The 16,274-nt window shown below is 38.5% G+C and overlaps 1 long non-coding RNA gene across 1 annotated transcript; it reads right to left on the bottom strand.

The window, feature by feature from the left end:
• Positions 1 to 285: 285 nt before the first annotated feature.
• LOC130684285 (uncharacterized) lies at positions 286 to 10,602 on the bottom strand. Its single transcript, XR_008998492.1, has 4 exons — positions 10,507 to 10,602; positions 9,298 to 9,415; positions 1,733 to 3,982; positions 286 to 1,670 (listed from the first exon to the last, which is right to left on the bottom strand). It is a non-coding gene; the product is annotated as an uncharacterized LOC130684285 (long non-coding RNA).
• Between the last annotated feature and the right edge of the window lie 5,672 nt (positions 10,603 to 16,274).

The raw sequence follows: 16,274 nt of genomic DNA, 5'->3' as shown, positions 1-16,274 counted from the left end.
AAATCCATATGTAAAAGAGTAGCCTTCAACATATACAAAATTAACTCCAAGTGGATATTGACCTAATTATAAGCCTAAAACTATAAAATTTCTTGAAGAAAAACCTTTGTATACTTAGTTCAGTAAATACTTAGATTTCAGAGCCATGATCCATTTTTAAAAATGATAAATTGGATCTGATCAAAATTATAAATTCTGCTTTTCGAAAGACACAATGAAGAAAAGAGATAAGCCACAGACAGAAGAAAATATTTTTATTTTACATATCTGATAAAGGACTTATAACCACAATATATAAAAAGCTCTCAAAGCTCAATAATAACAAAATATACAATCCAGTAAAAAAAGGGGAGGGATTTGATCAGGCACTTCATTAAAATGGATGACAAATAATCTCATGGAAATGTTCTCACCATCTTTAGTCACTGGAGAAGTGCAAATTAAAAATATGGGATGCCAGTACATACATATTAGTGCAATGCTGTCTCACTGCTTATATAATACTAACCCCACTGTGCATGTGCCGACTTAGGTATTTGTTGGCAGTGAGCCGCTAGTATCTGTGCTGTTATAAAAAGATGTCTGCTGTGGACTTGCTTGCTGCATATGGATATAGTGGATGTGAACCCAGCACTCCACCAGCCCCTGAGGGAATGAAGTTTGGTATTAACCCTTTAATGTTGTTTTTCAGTCTCACTGAATCCAGTGTGAACCTGCCAGGAGCTGAGCTCCTGCACTACAGTGACTATATGTGGGGTAAATGAAAGTTTTCATCCAGAATTTCCAGAATCTCCCATCTGGCCTTAGTCCATTTACATACCCCTGGATGTTTCGGAGCCTTCTGCCCACCCAGGGCAAGGGGAGAAAAGAAAACAGCCATTCTCTCCTCCCCTCCATTTCTGGTAGGTAACTGGTCTCCTGTTTGCCAATTACCAGGGTCCCGCCCACAGAGTTCGCCCACAGAAAGGAGCGGGCAGGGGAAGAGAGCACGAGCTGTTGCTGGAGGAGATGACGGAGCTGGGGCTGGCTAGCTATCCCGAGCAAGCTGTAAGAAATAAAAGCCTTTCTCCCAACCTGCCCTTTCCCTTGACTTGCTTCAGTTTCATTGAATTCATAGGCGACTCCTCCGTGGCCAGGAACACCCTTTCCCCCAGAGCTACATGGTACTTCTTGCTGGCAAGGATTTGGCACAACTGAAACTCTGGTAGGAATGTACAGCCATTTCAGAAAAGTAGTAGTTTGGTAGTTTCTTAAAAGGCTGAACATCTACTATATGTTTTAGCCTTTCCATTCCTTTGTATTTAACCCAAGAGAAGAAAAAAAATGCATCTATACAAAGACTTATGTGACTACTTATAGCAATTTTTTCCATAATCTCCCCCAAATAGCAATCAAGTAAAATGCCAATCAACTGGTGGATGGAGAAACAAATTCTGATACATCTATATAATGCAATGGCATACTACTCAGCAATAAAAAGAAATGAAGAAATGATACACACAAGGATGAATCACAACATAATTAGGCTGAGTGAAGAAGTAGAATGAAAGAAGATAGAGAGGGTATATACTTTAGGATGCCATTTATAGAAAATTCAACTAAACTTTACTGAGTGAAGCAGAGCAGTAGTTGATGGGATGGTGAGGGAGAAGGGAGGAGATTACAAAGGACTATAAGAATATTTAGAATGATGGAACTATTATCGATTGTAGTGATGGGTTAATATAGTTACATATATCAAATTGTACACTTTAAATATATAGTTTATTGTATGTCAATTTTGAAAGCATATGTTCCAAATATATATATTTTTAAATATTTGGTGATAGACTGGATATGCTTGGTGAGGAGAAAGTATCAAGAATGATTACCAGGATTCTGGTTTTTTCACCCAACTGAATGGAGCTATGTCTGAAATAAGAAGGAACAGAATAGACCCATTGGAAGATCTTAAATGGGAATGAAGATTATGAGTTTTATTTGGGATATCATGATTGGCAGTGAGAGATATGTAAGAAGCCTAAAAATTATAACATAGCCTGTATGTTCATAAAAATTTAGAAAGCACTATAGAGTAGTATTTAACCAATTGCTGGATAGTCTTACTGAATAAGTAGCAGGGATAAGAAGGTGGATGGATAACTGAGGTACAGGTCATCAGGGGAGCTTTCTAGAAGGAAATGAAGCTTTAAGGAAGTTTAGAATCTGGCTAGGAGAAAAGATTTAAGCAAATAGCAAAAGAGGGGGAAAAAGTATAAATAAAAGTCCCCAAAAAGGCCAGAAGAGATATGGGATGTGTTTATGTGTGTGTGTATGTGCATGCACATATGTGTTTTACAGAGTGTATGTATATAAACCCATATGTGTTGGAGTTGGCAAGGGGAGAAAAAGGCAGTAAAATAAAGGAATAAACTTTATGATGGGGAAATGTGAAATAATATTTGGGATATATTGGATGGGTGTAGATTATCAATGATCTTGAAATGCATAGATGTGATCTGACACACAGTAAGAAGCCATAATCAATTTTGGCCAAGGAATTGCATGATCAAAGTAGCATTTTATAAAAATTAAAACTGCATTTGTGTACAGGATACTCTGGATGGGAGACAAGCAGTTTTATAGCTCTTTAAAAGTGTCTTTGAAAATCAAAATGTTTTGAAGTCTTTGTAGAGCTAAACTGAAGAATACCCTTTTCTTTCTCTCCTCTCAAGGAATGCTGATGTGGCAAGCAAAACAGTTTCACCACATCTTTGTGCCTTCTTTTTAAAAAGAATATTAAAGAACCCCTATGCTTATTTCATCTGAGGAGTTCAGTGTACAGGACTTAAACTTCTATCTAGAAATTTTACTGTGGGAAGTTCTCCTTACAACATGCATGCTAATTATTTTTACATGGTATCTTAAAAATTCATTTACAGTTTAGTGATTTATATATTAATGTGATGAAACTGATGAGGGATCTCTCCCGAAGTATTCAAATGACTAAAAGTTGAAAGCCAACACCTTTAAGGTTAGAAGCATAGGGTTATTTACTGAAGACTGGGGAATAATCTAGATCTTTTTCCCCTAATGGACATAGATTTATCTTATCATATAATTTTTATCTCTACTAAAGATAATGCAAGAACAAACACATATATTTTGAACTATGGTTTCAAAGGGAACCCAAAAAGAATTTTCTTATAGTAAGTGATACCCTGGAGCAGACAGTTAAGGAATGTTATAAATTTTCCTAAAAGAGGTTCTGCCAAAGTTGTAGCAGTCCAGCTTAGGTTCAGGTGGAGACTCAAACACATTATGTGCAGAGGTGGCAGAGGTCTAGGGGAATTAGGGTTAAAGGAATGTTTAAAATTGGTGTCTATTTTAGTATTTAAAGTAAAATACCTTTGACCTTTACATTTAAAAGAGACTCAGTTCCCTAGGACGTGACCGGCAGTCTGATGCAGCGGACGTCAGAAAAGCACATTCTGTAGGATGAAGCCAGAGGTAATGAAGTCAGTTCAGGAGTAAGGACTCCCACCATTTCAAAGTTTCAATTATGGAATATTGTGTCACTCAGATTTGTTTTGTAGCTTAGTTCCCACTGAATATATTTTTTTACAGATTTATATTTAAAAATACTGTAACTGCTTTGACCTCAACTTTGAACACTGGGTTCCACGCACACTGTCCTGGAATGCCCATCAGAATGTAACCTCAGAGGTCCTCCCCTACTCTAGAGTTTCCAACGGTTACCATATGAGAGGACCACAAAACAGTGGCTTAAGGAACAGAAATGTATTTTTTCACAGTTCTGAAGGCTAGAATTCTGAAATCAGCATGTCGAAAAAGTTGATTCTGTCTGAGAGATGTGACAGAGAATCTGTTCTGCGCCTCTTTCTTAGCTTCTGGTAGCCTTGGGAATTGCGTGGCTGTTAGATGGCACTCTCCCTGTGTCTTCACATCACCTTCCCTCTGTGTTCACAGTTCCCTTCTTTCTCTATGGACACAATAATATTGGATTAGGGTCCACCTCAATGATGTTAATTGAACTTGATCATCTGCAAAGACTTTATTTCCAAACAAGGTGACATTCACAGGTCCTGGGGGTTAGGACTTCAACATCTTCTGGAGGGACACAATTCAACCCATAACACTCTCCATCATGAACCTCACTATGAGCCATAATGCAAGTGCATCATGATGACAGTTCCAGGGGCTCTGAGGTGGAGCAAATCCAAGTGTCGGGGAATGTAAGGTGGGATGGGAACAGAAGAATTGCGGGAAAGGAATCCAAATTCTTAAAAATGCATATCTATGGACTAGCAAAGCCCACAAGTTGGAAAGGTCTGCACCAAATTGTACCTAAGTCTACCAGACCTAAAATACCCTGGTAGCTAATTCAAAACTTCTTTGTAATGTTTCTGTCTTCCTCACTGGACCTAGCTGTGGCTTTTTCTTTTTATCCTTTATTTAAAATATGATATGAGGAAATTGGTCTTAATTTAGCATATGATTTTGTTTACCTTGAAAAAAGAAGGCAGTTGCTTTAAAAGAAAATCTTATTAAGGCTTTTGTTTTCTTTTTCATCCCCCAAAGAAAAAGAAAATCACTATATGCATCAAAAATATGCTACCAAGTAGGTACTGTAATTAAACCTAATTTATGAAAAACAGCTAACAGCAAGGAAAACATCTGACTTTAGAAAGTTTGGGGAAACCTCATATATTTTATGAAGAAAAAATCTCCAGCCCTTTTTCTTCTTCTCGCAAGAGAAGGCATGCTAATACATAGAGAGGCCAATAGCAGAATCCAGTTCTTCTACCACACTATGTCACCTTCCTACTTAGTGGCACTAGCCACAGGTCCTAATTTTTACCAGTTAGGAATGCTTACAGCAGCAAAATCAACAATGCAGACTAATGATAACTTAAATAGATAGGGTTTAGAAGTGGTGGTTGTTTTAGATTTCTTTTCTTTTTTTGCTCTGTTTTGTTTTTCCATAACCCAAACTCTGAAAATAAGAGTCCAGGATCATGAGTAGTAATTCAGTCATGTCATTAGGAATTGGACCCTTTTTACCCTTCTACACCATTCTCAGCAAGTCAACTCCTTGTCCTTATTTTTATAACTTCATGGTATCCAGATGGCTCTCATAGCACCAGGCATCCTGTCTGTGTTTAGGTTGAAAGGACTCACAGGGGCCAGTGAAGCATCTTTTTTCCTCTCTGCTGTTTTCATTAGGAAGCAAAACTTTCTGATAAGCCTCCAGCTTATCACTTTTGGGTCAGATGTCAGTCACATGGTCACCCACAGTTATAAATGAGGATAGGAAATTGAGTTAACTGTAAAAGGACATAAGAGCATCATGATACTAGGGCTAAAAACATCATGATACTGAAAAAATCAAGGTTCTGTAAGCAAGAAAGAATGGGAAAGGTCTTTTGGGTCAAGAGTCTGCCAGAACAATCTTGAGGGTTATGAGAGAAAGCTTTTGAGAATCCTTAAATGATAACCCATCATGGGAGTTGAAAGAACAACAAAGTGATGGCTAAAGAAATTAGCTACAAGAACAGATTTAAAAAAATAAGCATTTTTTACCACCTTGAGAAGCTCAAGAAATACCATTGGGGGAAATCAGACTCTCATGATGAAAAGAAACACTGACTAAATTAATAATCCATATAACAATAGCATTGATTTGGATGCAAGTATTTACTGATCCTTAATAGACATTCACCATAACACATTTAAATGACGAATGGAATCATTTCAGCAAGTGACCCAAAAGTCAGTGGGTCTGGGTGGAGCCTGAGACTGAATTTCTAACAATGTCATTGGTGATACTAATGCCTCTGGTCCAGGTGCCATACTTCGAATAGTAAGGATCTAGGAAACAATTCATATCTCTTCAATTATTTCAGCACGGTCAGTATGAAATTTACTTGACTACTCCCATTCTTGACTGCTTGGCACATAAAGAATTTATGCCAAGATGTTAATTAATTTGTTTTTTTTTTTTTAGCGATGAAGGTGGAGCTTGTTTTTATTGTAAAAGAAAGAAAACTCCTCAAGGATCTTAACAAAGGAAAAGGAACAGTACACTCAGAGAACAGACACCAGGATACAAACAAAATTACAAGTGTTTTGACTCCAGTCCTGTCCCCATCTCAAGAGCAGAGATGGGAGGGAGAGCTCAAGCAAACAAGCAATTCTGTAAAACAAGGACTTAGGAACCCTACAAATATGATTAAAATCTAAACTTGCTTTACTTTAAAAAAAAAATTTTAATATATCAAAAGGCCTGCTTTCTTTAGTGACATGTTTACCTTGGGATTTACCATTTACTCTGTTCCATTTATGCCAAATACCTTGGTGTATTCACATATTTAAGGATATCCTATCAACAGTTGCCTTAAACCAATGTGAAGTTATTCCAATAGTGGAATTTAGACCCTATAGTAGCTTAAGGGAAGAAAACTTTCTGAGCAAGATGATTTTAATTAATGATTATAGTACTGATTCTCAACATTCTACAACTCACACTATTCATTTTTAAGTACCAAAGCACCAATATTTTTGTTGGTGTTATATCATTATTTTAGTATTTTTAAAATCTGAAATCTGATTTATTTGTGTTTTGAGAAGTATCTAGAGAGTTAAACCAGCATTAAAAGGCTGGTTTTATGATCTCTCAGGGTATCTAGGCTAGAAAGTGAAAAAGGCAGGAACATTAACCCAGCTTTTCCCAGATCAAATTCACTCTAGTTCTACTGCTTGAGAGAAGTTCTATTTCTTTTTTCTTTTTCACAATCCCTGAATCTGTAAAGGAGAGTCTCCCTAGAAGAGAATTATAAGGAACAAAGAGCCAGTCTTACCCTCAAGATATCAGCACTTTGAATAGAGTCAGGTTAATAGCAAAACCAATCAGCGTTTAGAGGTGGAAATTCTTTATCTATCTGATTGATTTGTTTTGTTTGAGCAAAGGTTGTTTCATATCAGAAGCTAACAACCAGCATCTTCCAAGTCAACTGCCACACTTTAGTAGCAAAAACTACAGCTCACTGTCAATAAAAATATTGGTCTTCAATGAAAATAAAAATTTCTAAGACATTGTCTTTGTAAATTATACAAAGATGAGATTATTTGTAGATAAAAGATTCAGAGAAAGATGTTTGGATTTAGCCTCACCTAGAATAAAATATGAAAAAGATTTTCCAATGACTGGAAAAATTTGCCCAAACTCTAGGCTCACCACCAAAGATAACCCTGATGATACACACTGTTCTTAAGATCAAACTTGCAAAAAAATGAAATATTTAATTCATTTTCAATTTTCAAAATTGATTTTCTTCACTTTATGTAATATATAGTTTATTCTATATACTTGTTTTTATTGTTCTTTTTCTGATAATTCCAATTAGAATGATAATACATGTTTTATATTTATGGTCTTGAAATTTAACTTTTTTTCCATGTTATATAATATGTCTATATATTTTATATGCAAAATATGCAAAATCTTTAGTCTCAATGACTTAAAAATTTTTTTTCTGAATTCTAAACGCTATTCTTAAATCAACTATGTGTACTGTTAAAACTAGTCAACAGGCCCAAAATGGAGTCATTTATGCTAAACCCTATGTCACCAAACTGCAGCTTAATCAGTTTTGGCCTCTCCCAGATATGGAATCTTAAACCAGTCAATCAGGAATCATCTTGTTAGCAGTGGTGAGGTAATCTTCCATCCCTTAAACAAAGGTGACTTTGCCACAACTTAATCACTTTTTGCTAGCGTTAACTTCCTTATCCCCCTTCCTTTTGCCAATAAAAGTTTTCCATTCTGTATGGCATCTCAGAGATCCTTTCTATCTGCTAGATGGGATGCTATCCAGGTTATGAATCATTGAACAAAGCCAACAAGATACTTAAAACTTACTTAGTTGAATCTTGGTTTTTTTTAAGCAGTTTTAATACCAAGACATCAATACATTATGAAATAAATACAAAAGTACCAGTATGTCATCCTGCCCCAAAAGTGTAATCATGATTTTCTGTGGCTCTTCTTAATAATGCCACATGCATGACCTCCATCTGTAGTTGGCTGAATGTGCAAATGAATGTTTAGTGTATTTTTTCTGATACTCCCCTTCCCATTGCCTCTCTTCTGACCAACTCCTTAGCTCTTCTTCCTGGGGTGTCTTCTGACCCTGTAACCTTGAAAGGGGAAAACAGTTACTTCTTGAGGATCAACTCTGTACCTAGGCCTGTCTACATGCTTCACATAATCATTTCATTTAATCTTCACAATTATTCAGTGGGTCCTTTTTTTACAGTTTTAAAAAGGCGCCCACTTTACAGTCAAGCAAACTCATGCTGGGGGGGTTTGAGTTCACGTGAAATACCACACTGCGGGGGGTTGTCTGGCTCCTGTTTTACCATGTGCCATGTCCTCTTCCTTTCACTCCACTACATCAGGACCCTTGGTCTCCTCTTTGTGTACTAAGCGTGCACAAATTGTTTTCTTTACACACCTACACAAGATATTTTGTTTTGAAGAACTTAAAGTATTTTCTCAATAATTAAATAGTATTTTATCCTCAACTAAATTGTAGGTAAGATTTGATGACCTTTATGATCTCCTCAATCCCTGGGGTGGCAGGGTCTACAAAATGACAAAGAAGGCAAATGCCTAGAACAGCAAAAGGAATGTGGTCAAATAGCCCAGAAACAATTCTGAGAAGACCTTCACAAGGAAAATGGAAACTTGAATAAGATCTCCTAAACCAATGATACAAATTGAACACCTTGTTTGCTCTTCAGTATTGAAACATATGTAGACGTTTTCTGTATATTTATTCTCTTTAGGTTACTAGGAATAACACAATCTCCCATTTGTGGAGCACCCATTGTTTGCTAAGCACTTTACATTTGTCAGTGGTTTATTGAATACTGTGAACTCATCAGAATTCAAACTCAATAGGGTTTGATTTTTCTCCAATTGCTGCTTTAAAACATGCTCCATCGAATCTCCGTTTCCCAAGACTTTATGGCCTTTCCAGCATATGCCAGTTTTCTGACCATTTCAGGTTGTAAAAGATATACTCCAGCATCATCCACTTTAGTTTTTCAGCCAGTTTGAATGTTCACGTCCTCCTTTAGACCCAGGGACTGGCCTGAGGCATGGATGGAGGTACAGAGCGGGGTGTCTCTGCATGCTTCCTCCACCGCCCTGCCCTGCATCTCCTGGGTCTCTTGGGTTGTTGAGGAAAGGGAGACAGAATTTGCATAAAGAGCGGAAATGTTCTTACTCACTATTTGCTGTTAGAATCTCTGCCCTCCCCCGTGGCCGCCATCCACATGAAGCACCACTCGGGAGACACTTGATTCCTTGGGAATCATCCCTTTGGGGGCCTCTCCGCTGCACAGCCACCTGTCATAGGAAATCAACTCCAGTGGACTTTTTCCAGTCTCCCTCAGCTCCTATCCCTACAAGTTTCACCCTACAGACTTTCACTGCTAGTGAAAGCGAACTCACTTTCTCCCAGTGAGTTACAGTGTAGGGCGGGGTTCCATCACAAGAATGTAAACCTTCTGTGGTGTCCCCTTGATCTGTAAGAAGATTCAGGCATCTTTTTCCCACTGGATAATGGCAGTGTGCCCTATTTCTCTACTGCTCATTCTCTCTACCCTGAGCTTTCTCCGTAAATCTTCCTATCATTCAAATAGGCACAAAGGGCAGTTTAGCAAATCCATTGCATAAGCAGGTATCCAAGTGAATAAGGAGATTCCAGGCTCAACCTCTTGCCGGAACCCCTTCTCCATCTCTACAGATCATTCTCCTGGAGCACCCTCATGGCTTATTTTAGAAAAAGCACCTCCCACCAGCACCACCAAGAGTGGCAAAACACAGGACTCTCTCTGAGGCTGAACATTTACAATTCAGTAGTTCCCTCCAGATTAGATTAGTGAATTAGTGTTAACTGGGGCAGCACAATAAATTTGCCTCTTAATGAATCCCAATCATCTATTGTCCTCTAATTATATATGTGTCCTCAACTCAGGAGTCAAGTTGCCAGGTCTGAGACAGTCAGTCCCCTCAGCATCTTACCACACATACAGTGTATATGAACTCCACACAGCTGTGCACAGTAGGTATTGTTATGCCTTAGGAAAGAGAAACTCAAATAATTAATGTTGCACTAGGAGGGCAGGGGAATTTCCATCACCTCATATCATCTGTGGCATGTAATAGGGCTCAATAAATATTTACTGAATAAATAAACAGTGTGAAAAAATAACCCAAGGTCATGCTTAGGAAATGGTGAAATGGCTCTCAAACTCAGTTCTTTCTGACTGTGAATATCTCCCTAAATAAAGTGTCATCCTCACACTAACACTGATTATAGCCACAGCCCAGTGTCATACAGCTTCTTCAGTCTGACTCAGACATATCTTTTAGCGAAATATCTCATTTCTCTTCCCATATTGGACTCCAGCCACATGAGAGTTCCATCCACATACATATGAAACCAGTCAGTAGGTCCCAAGCCCAGAATGAGCTTATCCTGCCTGAGTCTGGCTCTCCAGATTTCACAGTAGCATATGGTTGGTGAAATCTCTGCATGGCAGAACCCTTAGCATTCAGTCAGATCATTCTCCCCTGAACTTTTCTATTTTCAGTTGCTTAATAAGCAATAAGGATCTATGTAACATTTATCCTCTCTTAATTGCTGCCAGGTTCTCAGTTTCAGTGCTATGAAAGCTGCTTAGTTACTTGTAGGGACTTTGAAAAAGTATTGGATAGTTGGACGGGTGAATGAAGTGGGTGAATGCCTACATTTCAGGTAGTTGGCACCATGTGATTCATCTTGGTTCATGTCAATTTCATAAACCAAAAAAGCAGCTGAATCTTAGAAACAATTTCAAACAAGAAGCTATACCTTATACAAATACAGGGAATATACGAAAAACTCACTTAAAATATGTATTTAAAAATCGACACTTGATTCTTACAGGTATTAATATAAGGGAAGAAACATTTCTTAAATATTTGGTTTTAGAGTTGGGCCAAGATGGAATCTCTGAGGATTTAGGCAGGCTTTGGGAAGAGGAGAGAGACACTGTGAGAAGACAGAAGTTACCTCTCCACTTTGCCTGCCCTGGCTGAATTCAAGTAACCTCTGTGCTCTTTGCCAAACCTAGAGCAGAGGCCTAACTTGGGAGGGCAGCCACTCAAAGTCTGCAGTACCCATTTATGGGAAAGGTTGGCCATTCTCCTCACGTGCTGACTCCAAGGTCCATGGCCTGAGGCTGTGAGATGCAAAACAAATGAAAGTAGAAGGCACATATTTGCATTTGGCTCTGGATGGTGTGATTACAGTTGTCCAGAGATGTATAGTGGTCTCCAGTCATCATCTAAAAACTAACCGAGGGGTTGAGACATGCAGGGACCTGGGCTGAAGGCTTGCTTTGGAAGGCCAGAGGAGCAAGGAGGGGCAGCGGTAACCTAGCACCACACAGCATCCTTTCTGAGGCGTCAGAGTGGCCTTGGTGTCTATTCTTGGCATTGATCTGATTCTCTCATAAGTTTCTGGCTTCCTCCCAGAGAGAACAGTGTGTTCCCTGCTGACTGTAGAAAGGCCTTCAAAACATGTTTGTGTGTACAGCCAGTAGGCAGGGCCTGGCTTAGTCACTCCGTGCTATCTACTGCCTTTCCCTGCTGTCAGGAGGAAGTCTTACTCAGACCTGCTGTGACAGTTCTCGCAAACTGGGCTGGATCCTGGCCCCACACTGGGCACATTAATGGTGTTTCTGTGATGCCCATACAATTGGTGCAGAGATCAATTTTTTAGGGAAACTGAGTGTTCCTCCACACCATGGTCTAAAAAATATTCTGTTGTGAGGGGTAAATATAGACTGAGTTTCAGCTAACCTCCTGGTAGGGTCACAAACACTTCCTTTAGAAGCTTGCACCTGTTTTCCAGGGTTAGATCTTCTGGCGTGGATGATTACTCACCCTGTGGGAGCTAAGATAACACAGATTATACCAGCTCTGGATACTGCCAGCTTGAAGGGACTGACACACTCCCTGCTCATCACACTCCCTTTTCAGAGAGGCTAGGATTAGTAAGCCTAGCCTAAGGCACCCCTGAGGGGGCTGCTGGGGTTTCCAGTACACAGAAAAGGGGTTATGAGGATGACCACGAGCTCCTGGGCTCCATGGGCAGGTAAACTACATTCACTTCTTTTAGACTCTACTAGCAAACAGTGGCCAAAATACTGTGAAATAGGTTAGGGACAAACTACTGGAGATAGTAAGATGTCATCATTACAGACCTATTCTTATGGACGAGGTGGGTCCATAGAAATGGGGTCCACCTTTTTCAGAAATTGAACTATTGGAAGTTCTCCATCTTTGAATATATCCATCACTTTCTCTAATCACTCATAACATACCTTTCCTGGTTTGGTCGTACATCAGAATTTGTTGAAAACACACTCTTATTACACTCTCCTACCTCTCCCAATATCTGTCTCCTAATGGCATAACTTTACTGGAGTTCTCCATCCTGTTGTCGGGTAAGCCCCTCAAACTCAGCATGTCCAAATTAATCTTGTTATAAGAAACTGTATGGTGCAGTGGTTGAAAAGCAAAATAAAACAAAACATGTAGGCATTGTTACGGGACTCACTGTGCTTGAATCCTGCCTATACCTTTATTTAGCTGTGTGATCTTGGGCAATTGCACAATCCCTCTGTGCAGTTTAATTGTTTGTAAAATAAAAATAGTAAGACTTTCCCCATAGGTTCGTAATGAGAATTAAATGAGTTAAAACATAAAATGATTAGCACCACTATATTAGATTTTACATAAATAATAGTTAAAAAGAATGAATGAAATAACATATTTAATGGTGAACCTAATATTAATTGGTCAAGATACTAATAACAAAAAAAGTTTAAGTGTGAAATATGGAATTTGAGAAGCCCAAGTTGAGCAACAGTTCTGACAGTTAGTAACTAGGTTACCTTGGTCAAGTCACATAACTTTTCTGCTTCTCATTTCCTCACATATAAAATAGGCATTGTATTAATAGTTACCAATTGTTGGCTGCTGGCTATGTGTGAGACATTATGCTGAGCACTTTATAAGCATTTATAAATAACTAGAAAAAGATTTAATAATCATATCAGAATAATTGCTGATAATAGATGATAAAACATTCTTTCATTTATTCATTCAATTATTATGTACTCAGTGAATACTAAATGCTGGGAGATGAGATTCAAAAGGGAAGAAATTGAAAAATATTTTAATACACAACCCATCAAAAAATATATACAAATAGCCATTGAAAAGTTGTTTGACATCATTAGTTGTCAGAAAAATACAACTTCCTACACACTCATCAAAATAGCTAAAAACTAAAAATACTGACACCACTAAGTGTTCACACATGTGCAACTACCAGAACTATCAGATATTGCTGGTGGAAGTGAAAAAATGTACATCACTTTAGAAAACTCTTTGGAACTTTCTTATAAAATTAAATATCTACCTATTGACTGACCTTTGCATTCCACTTCTAGATATTTACCCAAAGGAAATGGAAATGTATCTACAAAAAAAACACAAACAAGAAATCTTCTAGCAAGTTTGTCTATTGTTTTAGTCAGAGTTCTCAGGAGACCCAGAACCAGTAGGCTGTACACCTATATACACAAGAGAGAAAGATTTATTTTAAGGAATTGGCTCATGTGATCATCGGGGCTGGCAAGTCTGAAATCTGCATGGCAAGCTGCTGGCAAATTGGAGAACCAGAGAAGAGTTAATGTTTCAATTGCAAGTATGAAGGCAGTCTGGAGGCAGAATCTCTCTTTCCTCTGGGGATCTCAGTCTTTTTCTCATATGGCCTTCAACGGATTGAATGAGGCCCACCCATGTTATAGGGGCAATCTGCTTCCATAATACAGAGTACTATGAGTTTGAGGAAACTCAAAGTCTACCAATTTAAATGTTAATCACTTCTAAGAAATACTTTTACAGCACCATCTAGATTGGTGTTTGACCAAATATTTAGGTATCAGAGTATAGCCAAGTTGACAAATAAAATTAACCATTACATCCATCATTACCCCAAACTGGAAATAACCCAAATGTCTATCAATAGGAGAATGGATAAACATAGTGTGGAACATCTGTACAATGGAACACTGCTAAGCAATAAAGAGTTACAAACTACTGATACAAAAACGTGAGGAAGCTCCAAAATGTTTTGTGAAGAGAAAGAAACTAGACACAAAACTCGTATCTGTATAATTTCATTTCTATGAAGTTCAGTAATAAGTAAATTTAACCTCTGGTGATAAAAATAGTACAGTGTTGCCTGTGGAAGGTGAGGACTTACTGAATAAAGAACAATAAAAGTGTTATTTATCTTGATTAGAGTGTTGATTACACAGGTACATACATTTGTAAAAATTCGCCCAATTATATGTTTAAAGGTTGTATTTTTTTGCTGTATGTAAATAAATTTTACCTTAATTTTTAAAAATACTGAAGAGATTATGGCTTGTTCTTTAAGGAGGGTACATCCTAGGCAGGAACACCGGTAGGAAGACATTGACCACATGATACGATGATTGAAGCACTAAACCTAATTAGCTTATTAAGGTTTCATAAGAATAGGTGGGGTGCCGGCACTAGCGTTTTATAAAGCACCCCAGATGTTCCAGTGTGCAGCCCAGAGTGAGAACCACTGCCTTATCCATGCTCCACCAAGGCTGCGACTTGGCCATTATTCACCTTTGAATCCCAGCACCTGGTGCAGAGTCCAGCTCAACAAATATTTGTTAAATAAATTCTGTTGCCTTCCACCAAAAAGGAAAAAAAAGACCCTGTGACAATATTCACACCTGCCTTCGACTTCTTCCAGGTTTTTATTTACCTAATGCCTGACTATGAGTCTGTGCAAACCTTGAACGTAGAACCCAAAGACAAATAGATTTCATCTGGCCTGTCCACGTCAAGCACTTTGGCCGTGGCAGTCTAAATATTGTGTTGAGGATGATTGTGAGGCTGGGTCTGGGTTCAGCAGGAAAGAATATCTTGATTGGTTACCATAGGGCTGAAAAGTGACATGCCACACTTCTGCCATCCCAACAGTACCATGTAACACCTAAGTAAGAAAGGTTTGCTACCTAGAGAGAGGCAACACATATTAAATGAGTGAGTCAGCCCTGTCCCAAGGCAGAAAATAATACTGAAGTACTCTTGAAAACCAACTCAAATACCAACAAGAGAGGCCTATCTTGATTTATTGAGATAAATCTACACATGCACAGACTGCCTCCTGTGTGTGGCAATACACATTGATGACATATCATTGTATACATACATTCCTACATTCTACTCACATTTGTTTGCTAAAAGTGTGTGTGTCTAAATTTCTCTGGCATGTGTGGGGTCTACAGGTCTCTTAGAGAAATCTAAAATTCCCCTGGAAAAAATCAAGCAGGGTAGGACTATAGTAATAATCACCATTTATTAAAAGTTAGCCATGTGCCTGGCATGGTAGTAAACATGCTCAAGATATTTTTACTCTCCTATCAACACTGTAATGAGGCAATTACTGCCCCTAGTTGCAAACAGGGAAACTATCTCAGAGAGAGTAGGTAGGAGAGAAGAATTCCAAACAACTCCATTGGTTATTCTGTGTGACCACCTATTCTGCTAGATTACCTCAGGGAGGAATTGTTTTGTGCTTTTCCAAAAAGGAGGCCCTCTGATAACTTACTGGTTGATTTGTCCGACTATGCAACAGTATGTGGGACACTAGGAACCCAACTCTGATGATTGGGCCCCTTCTCTGGCATTGCCAGGGTGGACTGAAGCATGCAAGCCTCATTTTGGAAGCTTTTCTTCTTGCTACCTCTTTGACAGTTTTTGCTTCTGATCTCTCACCTGCAATCTATTGCTAAAAAGAAAATAAACTCTTCCATAATTGTGACTTTCAACCTGGGAATAAAGAATCAAAGAATCAGGGAGGGAGAAAGCAGCACAACATTTATACATTTCTGAATGGCTGAAGTATCACTTTTCGGCTTCCAGTGCAAAGTTCTGCAGAAGACACTGAACCAGTCAGTTGCTGGGGGTCCCCAAGATTACACCAACAGGGCTCCTGCATTGCTCAAACTGAGATTCTGGCCACGCAGAGGCAAAAACAAACCACACCCAAGAATGAGGAGAGACAAGAAGGGAAGGGAGAAGAAGAAAAAGGGAGAGAGAA

This window comes from Manis pentadactyla, chromosome 7, assembly GCF_030020395.1.
Source record: "Manis pentadactyla isolate mManPen7 chromosome 7, mManPen7.hap1, whole genome shotgun sequence".
NCBI lineage: Eukaryota > Metazoa > Chordata > Mammalia > Pholidota > Manidae > Manis > Manis pentadactyla.
This window is presented reverse-complemented; position numbering and strand designations above follow the sequence as displayed.